Source organism: Aulonocara sp. 'chitande type north' Nkhata Bay, linkage group LG13 (genome assembly GCF_057382095.1).
Source record: "Aulonocara sp. 'chitande type north' Nkhata Bay isolate Kocher_YH1m ecotype deep benthic linkage group LG13, A_spYH_male_GT1.1, whole genome shotgun sequence".
Taxonomy (NCBI): Eukaryota; Metazoa; Chordata; class Actinopteri; order Cichliformes; family Cichlidae; genus Aulonocara; species Aulonocara sp. 'chitande type north' Nkhata Bay.
Genome location: NC_141356.1, coordinates 20670666 through 20679121, shown reverse-complemented (window position 1 = coordinate 20679121; position 8456 = coordinate 20670666).

Genomic DNA, 8456 nt, shown 5'->3' with positions numbered 1-8456 from the left:
ATGATTTATACGCTACTGTCGTCCCTACATGTCCCTTTTGAGGTGTGAGTTCTGCTGCACTATTCAATCTTGAAGAGCCATGGTCAGACTAATTCAGAGACATAGTACTGTTGTTGTGAGCCATAAGGTCTGTAATAATTAAAGTACTCTGCATAAACATAAACTCCATAAAATGAATAAATTCCAAAGTCCAGCTGATTCAAGAACAAAAATCAGTTTCTAGTCAGGATGTTTTGCATTCTGCAGCCCTTTATGTGGATCTGAATATGTTATCAATGGTTCACATACCTGGTTGTTAAAAGGTTATGTGAGCTGAAAGCAGCTCTTAATTTCAGGCTGGCTGAGCACAACCAGCAGTCTCTCTTAATGGCTGTGCAGACTGAGAGCACGAACCTTTTAAGAAATGTGTCCAATTAAATGAAGAAGAATCGCCGTGCACAGGCGAGGGTTTATTTCCCAAAAAATCGGTACAATCGAGCGGCAACTTGAAAACAACTGCGGTACATTTCCACAGAAACTTGTTTGAAATTCAAACGACGCCATCCTTCTGTTCCTTTTTCTTTAGAAACAAGTTGAGTTGAAAACATTCATTCATTTTCTTTCAAAGTAAAACCAATTTTCTTATCTGGGCTAGACTGTGACTGTGTGCCTGCTAGTTGTTTGCATCTTCATGTACTTGAAGTTAACTTTGCATGCTGAAGAAACTACGAGATTTAAACGTGATGATAATCTTCTATATCACACGTTTCCTGGTGGTGTGTGTCAGCATGAGAAGCTCTTTCTCTTTTGTAACTTCACACACTCCGAGGTTCTCTGCTAATTATGTCAGTTAATCATCCTGTTCTTCTCTCATTTTTGGATGTCAGAATGAACATTTTTTCCCACATAACAAAGTGCTGCTCGTGTTTCCTCCGATGAAGAGATTTTTGTGCATATCTCAAACCAGACATTTCTCTGAGCGGATGATTTATATTTCACACCTTGAGCTCTTGTGATTACAATAAGCTAAAAGGGTATTTTTTGGAGAGAATAAAATCACTGGTGACAGACTAGTTGAATGGTATTCTGTTATGATTTGAAAAAAGAACCCAGAGCTGAAAATTATAATTTTTTTAAGCACAAAACTCTAATTTTACCTCCACCTGATTTTTTGAATTTTAAAAAAACTAACTGTAACTTTACTGTATCATACAAAATAAGACAGATTATTCTGTATGATAAAGTGGCAGAATAAAGATTTGCCTGTGCTTTTTTATGCTGATCCTTTCATACCCTCTCTTTGCTTTTAAGGGTTTGCACAGCAGTGGTGCGGCTGTGCAAACCCTTGAATCTTACTTAGTATGATAATAGCTGCCTTAGGCCCTTCTTTTTAAAACACAAGAAATGGATGTGTTCAAAGCTGAGCTGTGTCAAGAGCACTTTGATTTCTCATTAAGTTCTAAAACAATACTATGTCGCATCCATTTAATTTCACACAAGAAATGTAAAATTTCAGTAAAACTGCACCAATAGGCTGATTTAGCTACAGGTGCCTGACAGTCAGGAATGCAGTGTAGAAAGTCTCGATAGGAGGCAAAGAAATCGTGTTAAAAGGGCATTTTCAGAGGTGTCACATTGACTCTCTAAGATAAGATCCCTACCAGGTAACAGAAATAGGTCTGAGTTTGAATTCAGCCCTCTGAAACCATTGCTGCTTTTGCTCAAAAACTGTTTTTGGGTGTTGAAGAGAGAAGATGTAGTGTAAAAACAATCTTTGAAAATACTTTTTTTTTCCATTTCACTTTGAAAGCGAGCTTGCTAAACTGAAAGTGTAAGTGATATGAATGGAACAAATTGTACCTGAGATTTTCAACACATTGCTTATTGATTTGTGGCGGCTTTGGGATAGTAAATAATGTAGGAACAACCTACATTAACTGATCTGAGGCATAGGGTCACTGCTACTGTGACTGTTTTTGCAAATGCGTTTTATTCTCTGTTTATCAAGCAGACACCGTACACTAGAGTCGCAATTTGCATGTAATTTGCCAAATGTTTGTTGCATATGAATGCAAGAGAAGACCCTGTGGATAATTGGAAGAGGTTAGCATGAAGATTTTATTTTCAAGTGCGGTAACAATTTGCAACAGTAAACTTTGTATGCATTGCATACCATATAATCTAATTAGAGTCTTCAGTGATGCAGTGAAAGACTCTCAGAGTGATACATAATCTTATCTCAGGAGGAGAAAATAGTCACAGATCCTGTGGGTTAACCCTAACAGCGATAGGGGTGTTACTCAAAAAAATGTTACATTTTATAACATATACTACAAGATGTATATAATATAGATTCAGCATTTTACACATTTTCTCCTTATGCTACAGCAATCATTATATTACACTTTCAACTCATTTCAAGTGTCTTATAACTGCCACAAGAACATCAAACTTTACATACACTCAACAGCCACTTTCCTCGGCACTCCACTTGCTCATTTATGCAAATGTCTAATAAACCATTCACATGGCAGCAACTCAGTGCATTAAGGAATGCACACGTGGTCAAGATGACCTGCTGAAGTTCAAAGCATCAGAATTGCAGAGAAAGGAGTTCAAATGGCTTTGATGTCAGATGGATTGGTTTGAGTGTTTCAGAAACTAATGATCTACTGGGATTTTCATGCACGGCTATCTCTAAGCTGAGAAAATGAGCTAAAAATAAATAAATAAATGAATGAATATCCAGTGAACTGCAGTTCTTTTGGTGAAAATACTTTTTTGTTGCCAGAGGTCAAAGGAGAATGGCCAGACTGCTTTGAGCTGACAGGAATACAGCAGTAACTCACCACCTCATGTTGGTCCTTTAGCTAAATGCAAAGTAATCGACAGCCCTCAAGGGCTGCAGAGCGATCTGCTGCTTTCTTCCAGTCTCCCACAAAAACTGCGATCGGGCAGTTGTTGCACAGTTGCTGGACATGATTGAAGGTGGGCAAATGCATCGACAGAACATGGGTTGTTGAGATAGAACAGACTGGATCCAAGGATTATAAACCATGTACACACATTTCAACCGTTACAGTGAACAGTAATCCATTTATCCATCCATCCTCTTCCACTCATCAGGGTTGACGGGTGGCTGGAGCATACAATGAACAGTAATGTTCTTGCTAAGTTTTTTAAAAGTAAAAATCCAGGTTTTCAATGTGGAAGAGACTAGAAATAGAAAAGTAACAGAGGGAATTGATGACAAGTTTAAAAATGCAAGGGAACACTCACATGTTATGAAGCATGAGCATATTCAGGCTTCAGATCCATCAGTGAGGAAAAGAGCTTTAAGTGAGCGCTGAATGCATAAGTGAACAGGAGCCTTCGGATGTGACGGACTTGGTGAGAGGCTGCTCTCATCTTTAATGGCCATCTAATTTAGTTTTCAAGATGTTTTTTTATGCCATGTTAAAAGTCAGAATTTAAAACATACTAATATCCTTATGCTAAACTGTTGAAGGGGAGTAAGGCAGATGAACAGTAAATGAAGTGTTTCATCTACTCTTGAGTGGCTCTTAGGAATTAAAAAAATATATTAAGTTCTTATATTCAGTGTATGTTTTGATTTCTTTGCTATAGACTGGAATCATTTTTTCTTTAATTTTGTGTATGGTTGAGTGAAACCATTATTTTTCCCAGTGGACTCAGACAAAGAAGAAACCAGACACATGCTGTAGTTATTCAGGTCTTATCATTTCTTTGGGTAGAGAAAGTGTGACTGCAGGCTCTATATGTCCATCTTTCTTCCTCTCCCTTTCTGTATCTCTCCGTATCTCTCATACATGTGGTACACAAACAACAGTCAAACAAATTAACTCCAGAAAAGCCCAGAAGGCTGTCTGGGCTCAGCTTGACAAATCCCACAAACACTATGACCACAGGGTGAAAGATAACTGTAGGCATGTTGAGATAGTATGGAAGGGTCTAACTGAAGGAATCCATATACTTTTTCTCAGCCTTGCTGGTGGCTTTGATGGCCACTCCATATGCCTCTGGATTAAAGAATCTTTGTTTGAACACTCCTTGATTCAGACAGCAGGACCCTATACCTCCTCAACCTTCAACCTCAGCACTGGCTCGCCACTCCAGCAAAAGCATCATCTAATTTGCTATTGACACCGCCATTGTGGGGCTCATCTCAGGGGATGATGAGTTTGTTTATCAGGATGAGGTGGAGCAACTGATTGCATGGTGTAGAGATAACAACCTGATCCTTAACACCATCAAGGCCACAGAGTGGAATATTTGACAACAGGAATAAGAAAATACATGTAAAGCCAATTTTCATCTGTAAGAAATGTGTGGAGAGAATTTCAGATATCCAGTTACTAAGGACACACATAGAGGAGGACCTGAACTGGAGTGCAAAAACCACTGTACTAGTAAAAAAAAAAAACTCATTTTACCAAATATATCCCACTTTAATCTTAAATGGGCCAGTCCAGTGAAACTCCCCCTTCTGTAAGTGTACAGAAGTTGAACTACATATTTATTAACTCCAGAGTTATAAGAAAAAGAAGTGTAATGGCCTTCTTTACATCTTCAAAGTAGTGCAATGGGTCAGATTAGAACCTTTGCAGGGGCAATTGCGGACCCCGTGCCTTACGTTTGACAACCCAACCCAAAAGCTTGTGTTCTTCAATGACTGCTCAGTAGAGAGCATATTGACATGCATCTATCTGTGGCTTGCCCTCTGCACTGTGGCAGAGAGTAATGTACTCAAGAAAATCATCGGATGCCTTCTCCCCTCCTTGGAAGCTCTTTGCTGTTTCAGCTGCCTCGAAAAAGCCTTCTGAGCCATCCCACCCTGGACATGTTTTGCTTGAACTGCTGACCTTGAGCAGATGTTTCAAAAATAAGAGATTAATAAATACTTTTCTTTCAAAAGCTAGAATTGCATCAAATGCTGCCGGAACTGTGCAATTTTGTTAAGAGTTTAAATTGTGCAATGAATATATATATATATGAACCTAAAAATTCAGGAGAATTAGAAAAACAAGATCAGGCAATCAATACAATCAGTCATCAGATACTCTGCTGGGATAATAAGCTGGCCAAAGGAGAAGATAGAAGCCACCAGTGATGGGAATAACGGCGTTACAAGTAACGCCGTTACTTTTTTCAGTAATGAATAATCTAACTAATTAGTATTCCTATCGTTACAACGCCGTTACAGTTACTAACAAGAAAATGATGACAAAGCAACAAGGTGATATATACCAGTTTTTAAATTGTGTTGATAGGCCACGTAAAACCAGAGTCATGATAAACAGTAAACGCGGTGTTTTTTCTTCAATAGTTTTGTGACGTTTACTGTCTAAGGACAAAGCTAGCAAGCACCCCCCCCCCCCCCCCCCAAAAAAAAAAAAAAAAAACAGGGAAAGTGACAACGAGAGAGAGAGAGCAGAAAAAGAGAGAGCGCGAGTTTTGAGATGTGAGAGATTTGTGACGTTTAGCGTGTTTGTGTAGTGTTGCGTGTCAGAACAATGAGGCGACTGCTGTCTCCAGGTAGAAAAAGGAGTGATACACCTGCTGCTGTCAGACCTGCAGGTATCAGGCAGGCATATAGTGGACAGAAATTATTTTTTTGGAGTGGCACAAATAATTTGTGTGGCATCTTATTGAATCGGAACAGCTGATTGTTCTGTAAATAGTTTGAAATTGTTATTTAAAAAATCAAGGTAAAAGGTAAATGGCTCCAAATAACTTTGTTGTTTGCAAAACTTGTGCATAGGATTTTAATTTTGACAATTTATATTTGCATTTAAAGTTATGAAATATGATTCATTAAACATGTTTGTGGTTGTTACAGTAAAAAAATATAACTTTTTCTACTCTGATTTTATGTTTTTTGTCTGATTTTAGATCAATTGTGGTAATACAGTATATCAAAATGAAAACATAACTGTAAATTCAGACACGTGAGGTTGTGCTGAAAAGAATGATACCAAACAAGGCAAAGTAAATAGCTGATATTGAAAAATCCTACAATGGCTGGACAAAGCTGGACTGAAAGACAGCACAGAGGTACTAAACATGGCAGCACAGGAAAAAGCTCTGAGCACAGGATTGATAGAGGCTGGGGTCTATCAGAACAGGCAAGACCCTGAGTGACCGGCATAATATACTGGAACATCTGTCCTGAGTATGACCTGGAAGTCCGGAGGTCAAAATGGGATACATTGCCTCAAGGGTGGTTGAGAATGACCAAGCTAAGATCCTGTGGGACCTCCAGATACAGATGGAAAAACTTGTAGGTATAGCAAGGGGCAGCAACATCAAGAAGAACATGAGACGCTCAAGAAATACCAAACGCTGAGAGAGGAGTTCGAGAAAATGTGGAGGATAAACGAAAACAGTGATCTCTGTGGAATTTTTGAACTTCATTTTTAATTTGTACCATCCTGAATCTTCATGATTTTGCTAATGACCGTACTTTCTTTTAGTCAGGTTGGCATTTGTCAAATGATTAACTAAAAACGGAAGTTGTGGTGAAAAGCCGGACTCCTACAGAATAATGGGGGTAAAGTACAACTCACACTCATGGAGTCACAAAACTAGTTTTGCAAAGAATGAATGATCTTTTTTCAAAGTCACAGAAAATGTTGCACAAAGCATAATTATGATGTAAAAAAGAAGCAGGAAGAGCTCTGCAATAATCCCACACTTTTGTTGAAGTGTATAGCCTCCTTAACAAGTAACCACAGTATTTTAGTGCCAAAAATTTATTCATTATATTTTAATGTCTCTATTTGTGTTTATTGTGCCTACACTGTTTCCTTTATCTTTGATACACATTTAAAAATATTCTAATCCAAATAACTTGTGCTTTAAAATCATTTTTGCATCACAGATCCACCAGATATGTGGTGTCATACTCAGCTGAAACAAAGAGGCTATCGTCTGATACCGTATCTCCCTCTAATAGACAACTTCTTTATCCTACCAGGAATATATCATTTGGGTAAATGGGCCGCACACATTGTTCAGATATCCCTTAAAGCAGCAAGGTTGTCCATGATGTGCCTGTCTGCTCTGTTTGCTTGGCTTTCAAACCCCATGTACTCCTGGATCTCACTGAAGCTTGTTCTAGGTCTAGTAGCCATGGCAAGCCACAAAACATTGCAATGTAGTGATTAGAAAGCTAAAATAGAATTACAGCCTATGATGTAAAAAATAAATAAAATAAAATAAATAAAACATACAGATACCTCAGATACAGAGATCCCAAATAGCTTTCCCTTGTCTTTGCAACACTGGTGGGCCAAAAAAAAAAAAGTTGACTGTTTCTTTGAAGTATTGTTATGATTTTAAATATCACAGTGGCACATATAAATATACAGCTGGGGTCATAAATGACCCATCCGGGTTACTCAAAGGTTAATCTTCTTTCCCTCTTGTTTATCTCTGAAAAACCAAACAGATGTTTGCAGAGTCACTTTTTGCCTAATTATTCATTGCTCGTGAGGTATATAAATAAAAATGCACAAACACGTCTGTGCTTGGATGTTCGTCAGCTAAGGACATGCACGCTTGTCTTCCGACTATCTATGCCAGAAAATTCACTGCTGCATGTTCGAGATTTGCCACGATGAAGCAGAATGGTGCTTTTGTGGCTCTTGACCTTTTCACATGCAAATCAGTGCAATCACTCTCAGCATGTGAAGAAAACAGGAGTTGATCCAGGCCTCTTCAAATCCCTATTAATGAGCAAATGGTGTCAAGGAACATTCCCATCTTCCATCTTAGCCTCCCAGCCATGACCTTTTCGTAATTGTCCCTCTGGAGAACCACAGTTCCTCACAACTAAACACTGAGTGCATCAGATGTATAAAGATGGAGGCCTGCCAGAGAGTAAATGCACAATCCATCAGTCCTGGAACAATTTCCATGCAGAGCTCACTTAAGTGTTTCTTCTTTATGCACAGCGGGTTGTTATTTCGCGCACATATAATGAGTTATTTGTCTGCTCAAAGCCTATAATCGTCACTGTAGCAGCAATAATGTTTCCTGCCATTTCCGTTCACACATATAGGGAGGCACATCGCATCAGAACAGGTGTTTGTGTGCATATGTGTGTGTTTGAGAGAAAGAGAGAGAGAAAGACCGAGTGTGTTAGAGAGAGAAAGCAGAGCAGAGCTGTGGTGCCCCCGTGTGGTGGAAGTGGAAAATATATTTACTGCCAAAAACTGAGATTTACTAGATTGCGCCTGCATTCTACAGGCTCCACGGTGATGAGGGAAACATCAATTAAACACAATTAAAATAATCTGTGACACTAAATCAGAAATACAGGGAAAGCTTGCGATTAACAGAATAAATCGATTCTATATATTTTATATATTATATAAAATATAGTATATTTTTTCATTGATGTATGTTTAGAAAACCTCACTATGTGTTTATGTATTACATTTTAAAGATGTCTT